Here is a 20,765-nt window from a genome sequence, read left to right on the forward strand (position 1 = left end):
AATGTGAAATTTCATAAAAGAGGTAGAAAAGTGATAAAAGAGTTCAAAGGAGGGAGGGTTGAATTCTGACCATTAGCATCATGGAAGGCTTATCTAGGGGAGGGTGGTGTTTGAGTTGGGAACTTATAGAAGAAGTAAAATTTCAACAGGCATAAATATAAAGGAAAGGTATACTGCACTCAGTGAAAGGCATGAGTAGAGGCAGTAGTCATATACAAGGACTGACAAATATAATAGTTAGGCAAAACTGTACATCATGGGAAAGAGTAAAAGAGAAGACTGTAAATATAGGTTAGACCAAGATTATGAAGGGTCTTGAATGCCAAGGTCAGGAGTCTGAACCAAGGTTGGTAGGCATGGAAAATGTTGAATCAGAGGAGGCATAAGATCTGTACAACTGAAAGATTAATTTATTACTCATAAAAAGAATGGACTCACTAGAACATTATTATTGTTCAGGAAAGAGTTAACAAGGGTGAATAAGGGTGGTAGTAATAACAGATGCACAATGAGACAGATATAAGAGGTATTGCAGAGGTAATGTAAATAGGACTTGACATCTGACTGGATATTTGGGTCAGTAAGTAAGGTAACTATCATTTGGGTGAAGATAAAGGAAGGAGGGAAGAATCAATTATGAGAGCTTTTAAAACTAGATGATTTTAAAGGATGATTACAAATGATCTGAGCCAAGTTAACATCAAACTTTTTATTTTTTCTAACCTAACACCTAACCAATTAAATTCACCCTTCCCAATGGATTTAAATGATCAAACTTTTTTTTATAGATCTGTGACTGAACAATTTATAAAAATGTTTGACCAAAGTGAACATTCCTGCATTATTTAATACTTGCATAAATATCACTTTCTAATTACCTTGGGAGCTGTGCTCCATCAACTTTATTCACTCTCTTAAAATATATTTTTCCTCTTCTTTGATCCTTTAGCCCTGTCTCTAAACTATGCAATCTATTTCACTACACAAGAACATCAAACAATTTTCCCCCAAAAAAAGTCATGCATATCCTCACAATCATTTCTAGCTCTGATTTGACAAGTGGCATGAACTACTTTTTAGGAACAAACCCATGACCCTGCTAACATCCCAAAGATTAGAATATCCAAGGATAGCTCAAATGGGGCAATCCCCATCTCCTTCCACAGAGGCATTTTTAAAGGCTATTGGAAATTATTTGAAAAATTTCATTTATCATATTATATTAAAAAACTATGACTCGATGGCATAATTTTTTCCCAACATAATGTTTATTTTAACAGAATCAGAAATCAGTCTATGAAGTCTATGAAGGATAGAAAGCAAACTATCTGAACGAAGTCTAGCAACAATTTATTCTATCATTTTGACCTGATATTTCCACATGTCCTTAGCCACTAAAATAAATTTCAATATACATTGATTAAGGTAAAAAAGCACTTAGCAGTTTGCTAGGTATCAATACTCTATATGCAAATGTATGCATATATATACATACAGATATAAAAATGCACATAACGATAGGAGTTCACAAGGTACAGATCTATGACAACTTCCTCATTAACATGAGAGGGAGCTTAAAAATAGAAAGATAATATCTTCTCTTTTTCTCTTCCTACAATAAACTACACCAAAGCAAGAGTTGATAGTGACTTCTCTCCCTTGACATTGCCTCCCCTGGGGCAGGCACTCAACCCTTCACCCCTGGACTCTACTGCAGGAACCTACTACTGGGTCTCCTTGACTCAAGCCTCTTCCCACTCCAGTCCATCCTCCACTCAGCTGTCAAATTAATCCTCATAATTTCTATGCCATCCTCCTCTTCAATCAAATCCAGTCTCATCCTAAAGCTATCCATAATTTGATGCCTTGCAACCTTTCTGGTATTCTAACCCCTCTGCATACCATGTAATCCAATGACACTAACAATCCAGCTGTTCCTTGTCCTCCATATCCCATTTGTTGATTTTGTCCATTTTCACCACTTGTTCCCCATTCCTGGAACTCTTTGTCTCCTCATCTCTACCCCCTGGCTTCTCTGGATTCCTTCAAATTCCTGCTAAAGTTTCACTTCTATAAGTCATCTTTCCCAAACCCCCTTAATGATAGTGCCTTTTCTCTGAAGACAGGATTCACACCCAGGTCTTTCTGACCCCAAATCTAGCATTCTTGACAGGAATTCCAGAGCTTACACTCTTATTGGCAAAGCACTTCAATAATCTAGGAATATGCCATAACCATAAGGTATATGAGTGGGATTTTTTTAAGTAACTGGGGTTAAGTAACTTTCTCAAGGTTACATGGCCAGTTATTTTGTGTGGGTGCCAAGTATCTGAGGCTGGAACCAATCCCAGGTCTCCCAACACTGGGGCCGGCACTCTTACTCACTGCGCCACTTGGCCTCCCCTATGAGTGGGATTTTAAAGTGGAGAAACTTTCTGGTTAAAAAAAAAAGTAGCTAATGGAGAATTCCTCTTCTCCCTGTAGTTACACTAAAGCTGCTATTAGGATAGAGCCTGACATTAACTACTCTCACAACAAGTAAGGGAGAATGAAGATTGGACAGCAGGAATGCTGGCTGTGAATCCAACAGTGGTTAGTCAAGTGTTTTAAGAGAAGCAGGAAATCTATATCAAAACATGAATGTTAACTGTGTTATTTAGGACCTTCATTTTCACTTTGGAAATTACATCCAAATAAAACTAAAATCTTTATGGAATACATAAACAATTTTAAATTTCTTTCTCCTATTAAAGGATTAATCCCAGTTACTAAAGAGATCTGTTTATTATAAAGTGAACTATGTCAGAATTGAACAAATTTGACAAAAAAAAGGACCTCCTTAGAACCTATTATCATACAAAATTAAACAAAGGTATAGACTGTCTATCTTTTGATGGTTCTACACCCTCAATTTTTATTCGTTAGGGTTTGCAGTGTTCCAAGATAACCAAATAGCGTCTCTGAGAAAACAATGGTGTTCAAAGAGTATTCCTTAGCATAAAGAAGTAACTTCAAGTAGGTAAAAGGGTCATGCAATTTTCCAAAGACCATCCAGCCCACTCTTATCTTCAGTTCTGGGTCTAGAAAATTTAAGATTATGCAATATTTGGTCTAGAGACAGATAGACAGAGACAGAGGGACAGAGAGTCAGAGATAGAAAATAGATGGATATATACAATGATGATCTAATCCAATAGGCTACTCATCCAAAGGCATGTCATAAACTGGAAAATGTGAATTTTTCATTCAGTTGGGTTTTTTTCCTCCAATTTCTTATAAATGGCCATGAATAGCTAAGATGGGTCAGTCCTGTGCTAAGGATGGAGGATAACAAGTAGACAACTCAAGTATTGCACTAATGTGGAAAAAAATACAAATGCAATTCACAGGCTAAGGAGGCATGAATGGTTGTGATCTATATCAGTAAAATATCAACTTCCATAGGATCACAGAAAGTGGAAGAGACCAGAGGTCCTACACTTTTATTTTACAGATGAGGAAATTGATGCCCAGTGAAGTCAAATGGCTTGGCCAAAGTCACAAAGATAGGTATAATGGCAGAGTTGGGACTCAAATCTAAGTATTCTGCCTTCTGATTCAGAGATCTTTTCACTCTTGTCATTTCTGTGCTACAATTCTTGTTGGACCTGATGGCGTTGATAAGAGCAGACACTTTGAGCTGAAAGCCAAACAAAACATCAAATACATGGAGTCAGATTCTAGTTCAATGACATGAATTTCAAATGCAAATGAGTTATTTCCTTACACTTGGTGGTAGAACTTTATTCAATGTGTGCCTGAGTGGAGTTGGGACAAAGTATGATATCAATATTCCTGACATTTAAGAGAGAGTAACAAGAGGGTAAGCCAGCAATTTTGAAGGATTTGATTTTTAGTTCAACTTATTTTTGTTGTTTAAGTAAAAATAACACAGTTTACTGTTCAAACATTCTGCTTACATATCAAAAAGTCAAATTTTAGTGAGCCAAATATTAACAGCAGCTATGCTCTTATCCTCATATCCCTTTCTTTTGGATAGTAGTAGCGGTATTGTGTATAGAACACTTGCAATGAGGAAGATCTGGGTTCAAATCCCACTTTAGACACTGCATTACTCCAATATCCTAGAAAAATGTCTTAACTTCTGTGAAACCCAGTTTCCTTATCTGTGAAATAGGGTTAATATAATATTACCTACCTTAGAGTGTTGTTGGGAAGGTCAAAGTAAATATTAGCCAGTCAACAAAAATGTATTATATGACTACTATGTGCTAGGAACTGTACTAAGAGTTGGATATACAGATATTAAAAAGACACCCTGCTCTCAAGGAGCTTACAATCTTAGGGGAAAAGACAACATACAAAAGGGGGCTAAAAAGCAGGGGTAGGGGAAGAGGAAAGGTGGATAGAAGGGTGAGGAAAGGTATGCAACAAAGGCATGAGAGTGTCCAGTCCAATGGAGTGTAGGTGGAGGGAAATAGATGACTAGCCTGGGATTTTCTTTAAATGAAGGCTTTGGAAGAAGTTGTCTGCTTCCTGTCCAGTCTTCCAAATAGAGGGACAGAGGATTCTGAGAGAATGATTGATATGTGAGCACTAAAGCTGATGTAATCTCACAGGATGATGAGTTTCCTAGGAACCTGCTGATGGAGTTCAGTCCAATGGTGAGCAGCTGGTGGGAAATGCATATATATGAAGTCCTTGGAAAACTTTAAAGTGCTATATAAATTAGCTATTATTCTCATCTAGTTCTCATCTTTTCAAAGGTTTTTAGATGCAAATGGTGGCAAGATGACTCACTATCCTGCTACTATTCATTTATATTTAATGCTCTATCGGTTACTACACAAATGAAGAAAATAGTTCTTTTAAGTGAATAAAAGCATTAGTATATAAGCTAAATCTCTGCACATCTGCATATACAATACAAATGGAGTAGCAGATAGGTCAAGAGGAATGATGTACACCTCATTCTGTTCCCACATGATTCTAATTCCTTTCACTAGGTCTCTATTTGAAGGGTTTTCTCCCATGTAATTTAGAGATAATGGATAAATTTAATGTTAATATCTAGCAAAATAATTCTTACATTTTTTTTTGCTTTTTTTGGAGGGGGAAAGGTAGGGCAATTGGGGTTAAGTGACTTGCCCAAGGTTACATGGCTAGTTTTTTGTGTTGTATCTGAGGCTGCATTTGAACTCAGGTCCTCCTGACCCCAAGGCCAGTGCTCTATTCACTGCACCACCTAGCCGCCCCATAATTCTTAAATTTTAATAAATCAATGTTATATCCAGTTGATTGTGACAGCACTCTAGTCCTTAATGATAATCTAGTTTCAGTACAGTTTAAGGCTTCCAAGATATTTCGAAGTTCATAGTATGGGATATTTGTAGTCTGTCAAGCAATAAAAGAGCTTTGAAGAGCTTTTAATGTTATAAGTCTAACAATCATGTCATAGTTTGCTAGGTATTCAGTATGTACTACACTGATACAGCCTTCAGTGAGGTGTTATTTTCTCTGGCTTCTTTGCATTATTATCATTATTAATATCTCCAAATTCAGGTTCCTGAAGAATAGCCCTTCTCTTAATTTCTCATGGTAATGACCTGGTCCTGTTTGATTCCACAAGATAATCTGCATGACAGAACCATTTGTTTGATGTTTGTTAGCATATCAATGGCTGACTTCACTGTGGTTTTTACCCATGGGGTGTCCTTTTGATTCTAATTGTGGATCTTCATCATTTCAATGCTCCATTTGAATGTAAGCCACTTTTGCTTACATTTGAGAAATCCAATGGCAGGTACTGGTCATTAGTTATTGCAATATGAAGCAATATCAATGAATTCTACATGCAATTACTTAGGTTTTTCATTTATTTATCATGAACATGAAGAATGTGTATTGATCCTCTTCCTTCTTTTCAATGAGGAAAACGTTCATCTTTCCATTGCAGCTCCAGAATAATATTCTGTTTTGTTAATATCACATAGGGTCTTGTTTTCTTTTTGTTGGGTTACTTTCCAAATTTTTCATCATCCCTCTACAATTCTGAAAGTACACATTACAACTGATTTTGTATGCATGAATTGTATAGAAATTAAATGTTCTCCCTATGGCAGCTAGATGGAGCAATGGATAGAAAGGACGCTGGGTTTGAAATCAGGAAGACTCATCTTCCTGAGTTCAAATCTGGCCTCGCACACTTTTATTACCTATATGACCCTGGACAAGTCACTTAACCCTATTTGCCTCAGCTCTTCATTTGTAAAATGACCTGGAAAAGAAAATGTTTAATCACTCCAATATCTTTGCCAAGAAAACCCCAAAATGGAATAACAAAGACTTGAACACAACTGAAACAACCAAACAAGTGTTTCCATTCAATTTTGATTTCAAGATGTCATTAATTCTCATCATATTCTGTCATAGCCCGTCCTTTGAAATCTTTATGCTCAATATGTCTTAGCTGGAAGAGAGCAGGATTTTTTTCTTTCTTTAATTTATTTTTAGTTTTCACCATTCATTCCCACAAGATTTGAGTTCCAAATTTTCTCCCAATCCCTCCCCCCACCTCAAGATGGCATTCATTCTGATTACCTCTTCTCCCAGTCTGCCTTCCCTTCTATTACATGCCCCCTCTTGTTCCCTTCCCCCTTATTTTCTTTTAGGGCAACATAGATTCTGATACCCCATTGCCTATATATCTTACTTCCCCGTTGAAGTAAGAACAATTTTTAACTTTTGATTTTAAAACTTTTACTTACAAATTCTCTCACTTCTTCCCTCCCCAACCACCCTCATTGAGAAAGCAAGCAATTAAACATAGGTTATATATGTGTAGTTATGTAAAACACTTCCATAATATTCATGTTGTGAAAGACTAACTGTATTTCCCTCCATCCTATCCTGCCCTCCACTTATTCCATTTTCTCCTTTGACCCTGTCCCTTTTCAAAAGTGTTTGCTTCTGACTACCCCCTCCCCAAATCCGCCTTCCTTTCTAGCATTCCTCCACCCCTTATCTCCTTCCACCCTTACTTTCCTGTGGGGTAAGATACCCAGTTGAGTGTGTATGTTATTCCCTCCTTAAGTCAAATCTGATGAGAGTAAGGTTCACTCATTTCCTCTCAACTTCCCCCTCTTCCCGTCCATTGTGAAATTTTTCTTGCCTCTTTTATGTGAGATAATTTACCCCATTCTATCCCTTCCTTTCCCCTTCTCCCAATAAATTCCTCTCTCACCCCTTAATTTTATTTTTTTAGATATCAACCCTTTATATTCAACTCACCCTGTGCCATCTTCTGTTTCTGTCTCTGTCTTTCTCCTCCAACTACCCTAATACTGAAAAAGGACTCATGAGTTACAAATATCAACAAAAAGTTCAACTTTAATAAGTCCCTTACAATTTCTCTTTCCTGTTTACCTTTTCATGCTTCTCTTGAGTCTTGTATTTGAAAGTCATACTTTCTATTCTGCTCTGGTATTTTTATCAAAAATGCTTGAAAATACTCTATTTCATTGAATATCCATTTTTCCCCTGAAGTATTATACTCTGTTTGATGGTTAGGTGATTCTTGGTTTTAATCCTAGCTCTTCTGACCTGGGTAATATCATATTCCAAGCCCTGCAATCCCTTAATGTAGAAGCTGCTATGTCTTAAGTTATTCTGATTGTATTTCCATAATACTCAAATTGTTTCTTTCTGGCTGCTTATGATATTTTCTCCTTGACCTGGGAACTCTGGAATTTGGCTACAATATTCCTAGCAGTTTTCCTTTTGGGATCTCTTTCAAGAGGTGATCAGTGAATTCTTACAATGTCTATTTTACCTTCTGTTTCTAGAATATCAGGGCAGTGTTCTTTGAAAATTTCTTGAAAGATGATGTCTAGGCTCTTTTTTTTTATTATGGCTTTCAGGTAATCCATTAATTTTTAAATTCTCTCTCCTGGATCTGTTTTCCAGGTCACTGGTTTTTCCAATGATATAGTTCACATTGTCTTCTATTTTTCCATTCTTTTGCTTGTGTTCTATAATTTCTGGATTTCTCATAAAGTCATTAGCTTTCATTTGCTCCATTCTAATTTTTAAGGAATTGTTTTCTTCAGTGAGCTTTTGGACCTCCTTTTCCAATGAAATGGTAATGGGTATTTGAAGATCTTCCCTGCCCCTTAATATAATTAAGGAAATTTTGAGATCTTCCCTGATTCGAAGATTTTCCCTGCCCCCTAATAAGCTGAATGTGATCACATGGAGCCTGTGGTGGAAGGAGTTTGCTGAATGGTAGAGCAGACCTCACAGGATGCTGGGAGCACTTAGATAGAGGGTGGAGAGAGGATGGTAGGCAAGCAGACAGACTTGTGAAAAAATGTTTGTGGGAAGGCTAAAGGATGGTGTGGCTCTCTGCTACATTGTGGTGTATTAACTACTATGCTGCTATGATGAGTTCTAGTGTTGGGATCTGGTTTTCTGGTATCTAAATAAATGTTTTGCTTCTGTCTTCTGTATAGACATTCTGTTATCATTGACGATTGAGCACTATGCCAGCATATTCACACTCAAGGCTGGAGCTATGAATATTTCCTTGGCACTACATCCATTTGGCTAATTCTGCTTCTTAAAGCATTATTCTTTTCATTGGCTTTTTTTGGACCTCCTTTGCCATTTGGGTTAGTCTATTTTTTAAAGTTTTATTTTCTTCAATATTTTTGGGGCTTTTCAAGCCAGTTGTTTACTCATTTTTCATGATTTCTTACATCACTCTCATTTCTCTTCACAATTTTTCTCCATTTTTCTTGATTTTCAAAATCCTTTTTGAGCTCTTTCATGGCCTGTGACAAATTCATCTTTTTCTTGTAGGCTTTTGATATAGGAGCTTTGACTTTGTTGTCTTCTTCTTATTGTATGTTTTGATATTCTTTGTCACCAAAATCAGATTCTTTAGACTGACTTTTTTTTACACTCTTTACTCATCTTTGCAGGCAAATACTTGACTTTCTAACTCCCTGTCAAGGCAGTACCCTGCTTTTGAGTTGGGGTAGGGGTGGTGTTATGGGAATGGGAATCTGAAGATCTTCCCTGCCCGTAGGCCCTTTGATAGGCTTAAGTGACTGTGAGAACCTTTCTTGAATTGAAAATATACTCTGCCCCCTAAAAGACTGAATGTGGTCACATGGAACCTGTGGTGGGAAGCTTATTTTTCAGAAATGCCCACACCTTGTTGCTTTGTGATTGGGCCATGGGTCAAGAGGGTTGTAACATTCTCTGAGTCAGGAGAAGGTTATATATACCCTGATGTGAGGTTTTGTTTTGGGGCTCACTTTGAGAAGAGTGATAATGATTTGACCAAATTAGACTCTGGGCAGCCATTGAGTCCCCCGGCTTTGAAAACCCAGATGTTGGTGCTTCCCTCTCTGGCAACTGAGTAGATATGGATGTAATGATCTGCTACTGATGGGTTCTGCAGTTCAAGAATTTGTTTAGAGTCATTTTACAGGTATTTGGAGGGGTTTGTGGACAAGCTCAAGCAAGTCCCTGCTTTTATTCTGCCATCTTGGCTCTGTCCCCTGAGACCAAGATATCTGTAGGTATCATGTAAATCTATTATTTCAATGGACTCTCCAGATGTAAGCTCAAAGCCTTTACCTTCTTTTATTTCCTTGAAATATGTTAACAATTTTATATTTGAGTCCAAATAATGGTTGCTATCAGTGGAGAGTGAACAAGATGAAGAAGCTGTGTAATATGCTTTTCCATAGACTAATACAGTTTATCATCATCACCATCATTAGTGGTTCAAGGCCTGCTCTAAAATGTACTAACAATGTGACCATGGACAAAACACCTGACCTCTCAAATGTCCTAGGAAGCTCTCTGTGTCTCTTACGTTACAGTTGCTGATCTGCTTTAATAAAGAAGGATTCTTCACTAGTAATTTCCTAAACCAATGAAATTACAAGTTCTAAGTCAGTCAATAGCCTGAGTGACAGATTCATGAATTGATCAGATGTCCAAATAAGATTATTTTGGATAGTCCATTAAACAGGGAAAGAAATCTACTTTGCAAGTGAATTAAAAGTGAAAATGAATTTTTTTAATGATAACCAATACTGTCATCAAGTGAAAGTAATAGGAAAATAAAACCACATGCCAGAAAACAAGTTGAAGTTCTGGAAAAAAAAAGTTGAAAAGACTTTTTTTGTTGTGTTGTTTTTAAAACTTCACAAAATATTAGAGAATTAAGCAACTTTTGCAATACATACAATATTCTATCAATATATTTCATTAAAATATATTTTTTAAAGCAATTGGGGTTAAGCAACTTGCTCAAGGTTACACGGCCAGTTATTTCTGGGTGTGGTGCTGAGTATCTGGGCCTGGATTTGATCCCCCAGGTCATCCCGAAACTGGGGCCAGTGGTCTTACTCGCTGTGCTACCTGGCTGCCCCTATTAAAATATTTTTACTTAAAATATTTTATTTTTATTAAAACTATTACAAAAAAGCTAGATGAAAAGGAAACTGGGTCATACCTACCAATTCACTTAAATTCTTTTACTTTTCTATATACATTCCTTTATTCTGAATCTAATAACACACCATTCTGAAGAATATCCCTTTAAAGTGAAGCAATAGATAAATGTAAACTCAGTTTAGCAGTGATTAGAAAACCATGTTCCATATTTACTTGAAATATACCTTTTTAATATTCCTTTTGAGGCAGGTACCTTGTGGGTGTCCTGTAATTTTGTTTTAAATATGTAATTGGCCACTACTCATTGCTTAGGATATCTCTAATTGTAACATGAAATCCAATCAGCCACTAAATGCAATATCATTTCTGTTGTATATCTTAAAATGAAAATCATAGCTCATCACTACAACATATTGTCATGCTGAGAAACGACTACTAAATCCAAAATCAGAAGTGACTGTAGTTAGAGAATACGATCATTTCCCATACTAGAACAGTAAGTTTCACAGGAGAGAAAATATTATACAATTAGTCTTAGTTATCAAATTTCTCACTCATTATAATCCTACATCATGTACTCATACTATGAAATATAAAAATACAGGATTTTTGAAAATGATGTGATGCAATTTTGTAAGCCTTTCCCCTGTATTTGTTTTTCTTCTCCTGAACATAAGTTCTTTGATAGATTATATGGCTTTTCTTCTAAGTTTAACCTTTTGTATAAGGAAGCATTAGCTATCAACCTCACTGGCATGCACAGTATTTGGGTCACCTGAGCTAAATGTTCCATGATTACCATTTCTAGCTACACAAAATCCAGGCCATACTAAGAAAATAAAAAATAATTCCTAACTAGACAAGGGATTATTACAAGAAGGAAATCACCTGTCCGGAGGGGAACCTATGGTCTCATGGCCATAATGTGGTCCTCAAGTACAGTCCTTTGACCATACTTGAATCTAACAGAATAAATCCCCTCAATAAAAGAATTTGTTTCATAAAACTTGGACTCAGTCAATAGGTCACACCTGATGACCTAGAGGGCCATGTGTGGCCTCAAGGCTGCAGGTTCCCATAACTAGATCCTGGATGAATAGTTTTTCAAAAAGAATCAGACCAGACCAATGAGGGAGAGGAGGGAATCACTAATGTTGGACAGTCACCCATGATCAATCAAAAATGCACATTTATTAAGCACCTACTATAGATAACAAATGAAATAATCTCTACTTGTAATGAGTTTACATTTTAATATGCTATTATATATTTTCTTTTTGGTCTTTCTGGAGGGGGAAGGCAGGGCAGTTGGGGTTAAGTGACTTGCCCAAGGTCACACAACTAGTAAGTGTTAAATGTCTGAGGCGAGATTTGAACTCAGGTCTTCCTTGACTCCAAGGTTCGTGCTCTATTCACTGTGCAACCTAGCCACCCCTTTACATTTTAATATGAAAGACAACATATAAGAATTAAAAGAACAAATACGAATACAAATGAACAAATGAGTAAATACAAGAATTTTTGAGCAGCTGGGCACCAGGAGCTGGAGGTTTCAAGAAAAGAATCACGTAGAAAATGGTATTTGAACTGCAGTTTGAAGCAAGGGAGGCATCCTATTGGTGAAAGTGATGAGGAAGTATATTCTAAGTATGGGGGACAGTCAATGCAAAGACAGAGAGATGGGAGATAGAGTGCCACATGTGACGAACAGAGAGAGAAGGCCAGTTTGGCAGGATCACAGAATGCAGGAAGAGACTGTCCACAGAGGCTAGATTAGGCATCCAATTGTGAAGAGCTTTAAAAGCCAAACAAAAGAGTTTGTATTTTATTCTAGAGATGGTAGAGAGATACTGGGTTGATTGAGTAAAATGCATAAAAAGAATCCCCAAGTTCCAATTTCATCACTATTCCCCATCACACATCCCACATGATACTGCCCTCTTCTCATATTTTCCCAAACCTCCTGGCAAAAAAACAATGTGAAAGTCATTCACACTAAATGCTAGCTATCAACTTAAGTCATTATCCTTTTCAGGACTATCTGCACTTTCACACAAATCATAGACCTTAACACTTAAAAAGACTTGAGAACTCAGGTACGTGTATAGTCCCTTTCCCTAATCTAGATCATAACCCATCCAGAATGCCTCAAAATTTCAACTCCAATGTCTCAGTGAGACATGAAGATCAAGATAGATATAGCAGGTATCATATGCTTTTATTTCAATTAATGTGTTCCTACTGGCACTACAAACATTAGCAAATGGTTATGGAGGTACTTGAGTTTGCCACTTTAACCACGGCCTTGATGAGAATCACTTCTGCATACCATATTCACACTTGATTTCAGAGCTGTGCAAGTTGTTCCATGAATATGGAAATAAACATATTTGTGTTAAGTCACAAGATCATACATACTATGAGGGAATGAGGAATGAGTCAGCAAAGAATGCACAAGGAGCGCTAGGGAGAAAAAGTTAGTGGTTCAATAAATGGGGCAGTGGAAAAAACACCAGAGTCTTGCCTGCTTTGCTACTAAATATCTGTGAGACCTTTAGGGTGGAACTTAATTTCATCAGGTCTCAGTTTCTTCCTCTATACAGTGAAGGGCTAGACAATTTTTTTTCCTAATTGTATCCAATGATTCTTTTGAAAAACTGTACCTAGCAAAGGTATATGATGAAATAAAGTCTCCTGCTAGTTAAAGCTGTTGGTTAGAGTTATAGAAAGAAGATAAGGTCAATTCCTGTAGGAACTAATTAGCTTTATTCTATTCCATCATTATAAATTGTCTTCTTCCTTTTTTCCTCTGGTTTCAAAGGAGACTGAGAGCAACTATGCAGATGGATTCATGGCAGTCTATCACTAGTAGTGGAAACATAATTAGAAATCTAGAAATATATAGGTATATATACATACATGCATATATATATATGTATGTATGCATTCTACAGATAGTGAGTCAACATCATCTTGATAGCTATGACATTACTAACCATGAGAGATTCAACAATAACTGCAATCATTCTATAATTTTTAAACCAAAGATGGTAGTTAAGAGATGTATCAAAAGCTCAAGATGAGGTAGAAGAATAAACGCAGTATGACATGCACATTTTGTACCTGCCTATAAGTGTAAGAAACAGATGTGAGGAGAAAAATTATCAACTAAATTTATTTAACAAAAATTATTCATATCAACAAAAAAAGTGCCATATTCAAAAATTTGTTACCAAGCTATGCAGGGTTCCATTAAAAAAAATCCCATGCAGTTGGGAGGCTTTTTCACAAGGCAACATGTGAATCACAGAAAAAAGAATCATGTGATCTAGGGACTCCTTTTGATAATGTAAGATCAATAGGTCACAAACTTTCCAAAATCTTACCTAAGCATTCCCCTTTTATCAACCAATTTGTCAAGTATTTATTAAGTTCCTTCAGTATGCCAGGCACTAAGCTAACTTAGTATTAAGAAATAAAAAAGAATGAAACAATCCCTTCTCAAGAAGTTTACCTATAATAGTGTCAATTAAGTCCATCCTATCCAGAAATACAAAAAATATTGCTACCATAAAGGATAAGTTTTAGTTTAGAAATTTTAAATAGTACAAGACCATACTCCTGTTCGTGTTTTTTCTCTCTCACCCATCAGTCTCTGAATTCACCTGAGATACTGTGAGTAGGGACAACCCTTAGCTCCCCAACTTTGCACATGCGATTGCAATTCCTCATAAGAATGTAGGTATTTTCCATTTATCTGTCTATCAAAACTGTTTATCAAAAGATGTCTTTGTAAAATTCAATACAGTCTGTCCTTAATCAAATTGTACATTTTTGTGCTATTCCTTTACCTTCATTCTGGCTGTTCTGTATTTCACATGTTGCTGATTTATCTTTACTTTGATCATCCAGCATTAGAGAACTTCTCCTCTCTTCCACTTATACTCTGACACTCTCTCCTTTGCTTAGCTAATATTCATATGCCATAATATCTCTGCTGCAATAAGGGATGGTTCTCTCTTTGTTCTTGCATATGTAGCTCCTAGTATAGCACTTGGCACACAGTAGGCACTTTATACTTTTTAATTGAGTAAATAGATGGTTTGGAAAAATTAAACCTTAATACTCTATTTTTCAATGACTGTTAGGCTTCTATACTACTAGTCTCCAAAATTCTTTGATCATGCATCACAATCAATAGAAAAAAAGTTGAGCATATATGTACATATATGTATGTATGTATATGTGTGCATGTGTATCATATATACACTATACTGATATAATTATGTTAAAACAAAAATAAAAACTTTGAGATAAAGATAAACAATACTTTAAAAATTTATTTCATGAAACAAAATATCATCTTTTGCTTTTACATGAAAAGATTAATCAGTGAGAACAAGGTGATTGACTGTGCTTCATTATTTTTAAACATCTCAGTGTAAGACTTTGTGATACAGCAATCTGAAGGCCTCATTCTCAGTTCAGTTTATTTCGATACTTGGTTTTCAAAACTGTCATATCTGAATAAGATACTTCATAAGGATACATATATTGAAAAGAAAAAAAGCATCACTGGTTATCGTTGCCAAGTTACTATACTTAGTTTTAAATTCCAACACCCAATTATACAGAGGTTCTATGCAGTAGTAAAGGTAACTTAGGTAGCAAAGTTCCATTTTCCCTGATGTGATTGTGAGAGGGACAAAGGCACTGGATGTCAGATCTAGTTGTGGGGTGAGGGGAAAGAGTGGGAAGGGATACCTGTTCTGAGGGGAATAGAAGAAGGTCATTTGTTTTTATCCTATCTAATAAGGAAGATAGTCCAGGTAGGTGAAGGTGGGAAGACAAGGGACTGGGGGAAGGGAAGGACCTGCTTGCATGGTCAGGAGTGAATAGAGTTAATCATCCAGATGTTCATTTATCTATATCTATCTGTAGGAAGCCTTTTGTCTTTATATAAACATCTTTCCAGAGGGGGAAATCATTAGATTTAAGATGATGATGACGACAATGATGATAAATAAAACCAGCAAATTCAGTGACTGCACCTGATAATCCATACAACAATCTGTCCTTTTATTACCCCATTCTTCTACTATGAGCAGGGAGAAGAGTTTCATTATTTATTCTCCAGTACCATAATTTTATTATTATTATTACAGTTATTTTTTTTAATTTATATGGTTGCAATAATTATATTGAGGGCAGCTAGATGGTGTGCTTGATAGAGTGCCAGGGCATCCAGCTGGAAGACTCATCTTCCTGAGTTCAAATTCAGTTTTAGACACTTACTAGTTGTGTGACCCTGGGTAAGTCACCTAACCCAGTATCCCTCAGTTTCCTCATCTGTTAAATAAGCTAGGAAAGAAATGGCAAACTCCTCTACTAACTTTGCCTAGAAAATCGCAAATGGGGTCCCAAAGAGTAGGACATGACTGAAATGACTGAGCAAAAAAAATTCATCATATAAATTATACTTTCAGTTCTATTTATTTCACTCTTCATCAGTAATAAAAATCTCCCCAGGTTTCCCTAATTCCTTATTTCATAATAAATAAAAAATATTCTACTCCCATCCACATATGAGTTTTTCAGCTAGTCTTTAAGCACTGGACACCCACTCTGTTTTTTTAGTTCTATGCTACAAGAAATGGTACTGCTAAGAATATTTTTATATATGTTAGACCTTCATTTGTGTCTTGACTTTCTTTGTGTTTATGACCCATAGCAAGGCTTCTGGATCAAAGGCTGTGGACAATTTGATGACTTTTCTTGTATAGCTCCAGAACAAACTTCCTTGGAACAGGGAAATCAATGCATAACCTCACCAGCCATGTATTATGTGTGTCTTTTGAAAGTCACTTCAACATATATTGTTCTCAATTTTTAAAATCCTTGCCATTTTTCAGGGAGTAACATTAAAAACCTCAGTGTTAAATTAACTTGCATTTCTCTTACTATTAATAATTTGGAGCATGTCTTCAAAGAGTGATTTATAGTTTGCAATTTTTTTTAAACTGTTCATATCCTTTGATCACTTATTGAGCAAAGGCTTTTGGTGCTATGTATCTTTGACAATTCTTTATCTATTAAATTTTTATCAATGATATTTGATAGAAATATTTTCAAATTCTAGATCTTCTCTTCTTATTCTGGCTTCAGTGTACTCATTCTTCCCCAGGCTTCATTGCTGACTCATCAAGATTTTCCCTACCATGCCATAGGAATCTCTTCATCCTGGAAGCTTCTGGACTTTGCCACCCACCTTTTGTCACTCCACTGACCAGCTTGTTTCTCCTGAAAGGAGGAGGCTCAGGTCAGTCATGTCTTTATTTCTGTCCAGGCTGTACTGCTGACTCATCTCCACAGGACTTTCTCTGTCATGCCCCCACACTAGCACCTTCATTCTCCCTGCCTCCACCAATCTGTAGCTTCCTTTTACGAGTTGTTTCATCCATTAAAATATAAGCACCTTGATGGCATGAACTATATTTCCTTCTGCTTGTATTTATATTGTTAGCACTTAGCACAATGCTAGCCACATGATAAAAGCTTTATTAATTGATTTATCAAAACTTTTTGTATGAAATCAAACCTATTTTTTGTGATCCCTTCTATCTATTTTTGGTTAATGATTATCTTTCTAAAGAACTTTATGAACTTCTATACAGTGAAATGATCAGAAGCCAGAGAATACTTCATGATGACCACACAAGAAAACCAGTTTTGATCTGAACTCTGACCAATATAATAGTCACCAATCATGACTTCAGAAGACTGGTGATGAAGCATGCCTCCTCCCTTTTTGGCAGAAAGGTGGTGGACCAGAAACACTGAATAAGACAGTTTTTAGCTATGATCATTATGCTGATTTGGTTTGCTAGACTATATTATACTTCTTTAATTACAAGGCAGTGGGGATTGAGAAAGGGAAGTGGGGTGGGGTTTAGTGAAAAATAATAGAGATTTTAAAAAAGGAAAGAAAAAAATAAAAATACATGGAAATGAAATATATGTTCAGAAGAGACCAGAATGTGGAATTTTGTTACTACCATGTAATATTTAATACAATTGGTTTTAAGAAAATAAAGATGATCTAAATAGGTAGTTTCATGTGGGGGATAGCTAAGCGCTGCTGCGCTGGGCATGGAGACAGGAAAACCAGAGTTAAAATCTCTCCTCAGAGTACTTACTAGTTAGGGGACCTTGGGCATGCCACCTAACTTGTGTTTGCCTCAGTTTCCTCATCTGGAAAATGGGGATGATAACAGTATCTACTTCCCAGGGCTGTTATGAAGCTCAAATGAGATAATAGTTGCAAATCATTTAGGATAGTGCCTGGCAAACAGTAAGTGCTATATAAATGTTAGCTATTTATTATTATTATCATTATTGTTGTTATTAATATTATGTACAACCCTCTTTTAAACAACCTTCTTTGTAAACCTTAGGGACCTTCACTGACCAATGCTACAGATCAGGAAAGTGAAGACAAAAATGATGAAAAGATTAGGCACACAGGGAATGAAAAGAAGAATCAGGAACAAAATCTCAGTTTTCTGACTCTTAGTCTAATGCTACATCCACCACACTTTGAAGTCCCATCAACAGTATTAAAGCACTTAAACTAATTAACATTTCCATTGTGGAATATAGGAAAGGCAAAGTGAGAATAAAAATAACAGCCAACCATATATTTTGCTCAGTGAGATCTCATAATCATTCTACTTTTCTTAGGAAATTCCAGTGAAAAGGGGGCAGGCTTTGGTCTCGAAAGGCGTATAACTTCAGAAACAAATTAAGTGTCCTGACTTAAGCTTTTACAGTGTCCACAATAGAAGCAGGGTAATAATCCAGTTCTCCTGACATACATGTTATTTAAGGGGGAATGTGAAACACAATTCATTCCTTTCAGCTAAGTAGCAATGGAAATTGTGAGCACTGTATTGTGTTGAATGAATGCTACTGACAACATTCTACCCAGCTTTAATGACAACTCCGATATTATCTGATCAGGCTCTCAACCGGGCAGTTCACAGTGTTCATTAATTTATAGATAGTGGATTTGATTTAGCTTACTTAGGCTAGGCTAAGGGGAAAATGCTCAAGTCAGATTTTAATATCTTTCATGCCAGAGGCCTTATATCTATCATTGCCTTATTGGACCAGCCTCTTAGACCTAAAATATTCCATTTTGATAAGGGAAAGACAATTAGTTAACAGACAAGGAATATAACTGTGCTAGAAAGGAGGAATAGAAGACGCTGGTAGTATTTCAGTTTCGTCAGCTAATGGCAAAAACAGAACCAGAATAAAGGTCACCTGTCTCCAAATTCAATACTCTTTCTTGCAAATCATGCTGCAACTCACCAACTCTCAATCAAAATGTATAAATGTATTCAAAATTGGATTTTTTTTTTAAAAAACAGTACTTTAAAGTATATATAGATGCTCATCAAGGAAAACAGAAGAAGGGCGAAGAAGAAGCATAAACACATAGGCAACTTGAAAAACTTCAGTTATACACAAAATGCTTTTTTTCTGGTCTGCTATGTATAAAGAAATATCCATTTTACCTATGTGTGTTTTTTTTAGTTCAGAATATACTATATCTAGGGCAGAGCCAAGATGGCAGACTAAAAACAGGATATTCCATGACCTCCCCTCACGACCACCTGAAATACCTATAAAATTTGACTCTAAGTAAATTTTAGAGCTACAGAACCCAGAAAGTTACAGAGAGAAACAAATCTCCTGCTGAAGACAGCCTGGAAGGCTGACAGGAAGGTTTCATCACAGCACGCTGGGAGCCAAGCACAGTCCCCCGTGAGCCACATGGTTTTGGCCCCAGGGAGGTTGTGCGGCCAGAGCAGACTTCAGGAGAGTGAATCCCCAGCAGTTGTGGTGGTTTCCAGACTTTTCAACCCATAAAAGCCAAGAAGAAACAAAAGGTCAGTCAGAACTCTATTGGAAAGGAAAGGCATGGTCCAGCTCCTGCCCCCGGGGCAACAGGTGGTAGAGGCACAGTCGCTGCAGCACCTGCCCTGTGGCTGCCTCAGGAGGTCCTGGCCTACAGATCTTTGGGGGACCAAGTGACCATTCAGAAGGTAATTGCTCTTGCTTTGACCTGTTTGGATCTGGGTCACTTTCTTGGGTGGTAGTCCTGGGGTGAGAAATGCCAGTTTGCCAGTGTAGTGTCTGTAGAGAGGGCACCCTCCTCAAACCTCTGAAAATTTGTGAAAACCCCAATGATTTAGGACAAAGCTCTCTTCTCTGGAAGCAGAGTTCTACCATGGCAAAGAGCTCAAAAGTCAAGTAATTGACTGGCAAGATGAGCAAGCAGAGGAAGCACAAACAGACCATAGAATCCTTTTTTGGGGACAAAAAGATCAAAGCATGGAATGGGAGGAGGACAATGAAGTCAGAACTCCTGCATCAAAAGCTTCCAATAAAAATATGAACTGATTATAGGCCATGGAGGAGTTCAAGAAGGATTTTGAAAATCAAGTAAGAGAAGTGGAGGAAAAACTATGAAGAGAAATGAGGATGCAAGAAAATCATGAAAAGTGAGTCAACAACCTGACTGAAGAAAATAACATCTTAAAAAATAGATGTACTCAAATGGCGAAAAAGGCCCAAAAAGCCAATGAGGAGCAGAAAGCCTTAAAAAGCCCAATTTGGCAGATGGAAAAGGAATTGAAAAAAGTCATTGAAGAGAACCATTCCTTCAAAATTAGATTGGAACAAATGGAAGCTAATGACTTTATGAGAAATCAAGATATTATAAAAAAGATCCAAATGAAAAAAAAGAAGGCAATGTGAAATATCTCATTGGAAAAACCACTGACCTGGAAAATAGATCCAGGAGAGATAATTTAAAAATTATTGGGCTACCTGAAAGCCATGATCAAAAAAAGAGCCTAGAAATCATCCTTTGGGAAATTCTCAAGGAAATTCACTGATCATCTCTTGAAAAAGATCCCAAAAAGAAAACTCCTAAGAATATTACAGCCAAATTCTAGAGTTCCCATGTCAAGGAGAAAATATTACAAACAGCCAGGAAGAAACAATTTGAGCAAAATCAGGATAACACAAAATCTAGCAGTTTCTATGTTTAAGGATTGAAGGGCTTGGAATATGATGTTCTGGAGGTCAAAGGAGCTAGGATTAAAACAAACAATCACCTACCCAACAAAAGTGAGTATAATGTTAAGGGGAAAATATGGTCATTCAATGAAACAGAGGACATTCAAGCATTCCTGATGAAAAAAACAGAGTTGAATAGAAAG

General features: G+C 36.6%; 1 protein-coding gene across 1 annotated transcript in view; it reads right to left on the reverse strand.

Moving 5' to 3' along the window:
* Positions 1-20,765, reverse strand: part of PARD3B (par-3 family cell polarity regulator beta) — a 1,344,967-nt gene that overhangs the window by 1,109,457 nt on the left and 214,745 nt on the right. The gene's annotated exons all lie outside the window — the stretch shown is intronic.

Source organism: Petaurus breviceps, unplaced genomic scaffold, assembly GCF_028583685.1.
Source record: "Petaurus breviceps papuanus isolate PSGF00001 unplaced genomic scaffold, PetGlider_PUasm1.0 90903, whole genome shotgun sequence".
Taxonomy (NCBI): Eukaryota; Metazoa; Chordata; class Mammalia; order Diprotodontia; family Petauridae; genus Petaurus; species Petaurus breviceps.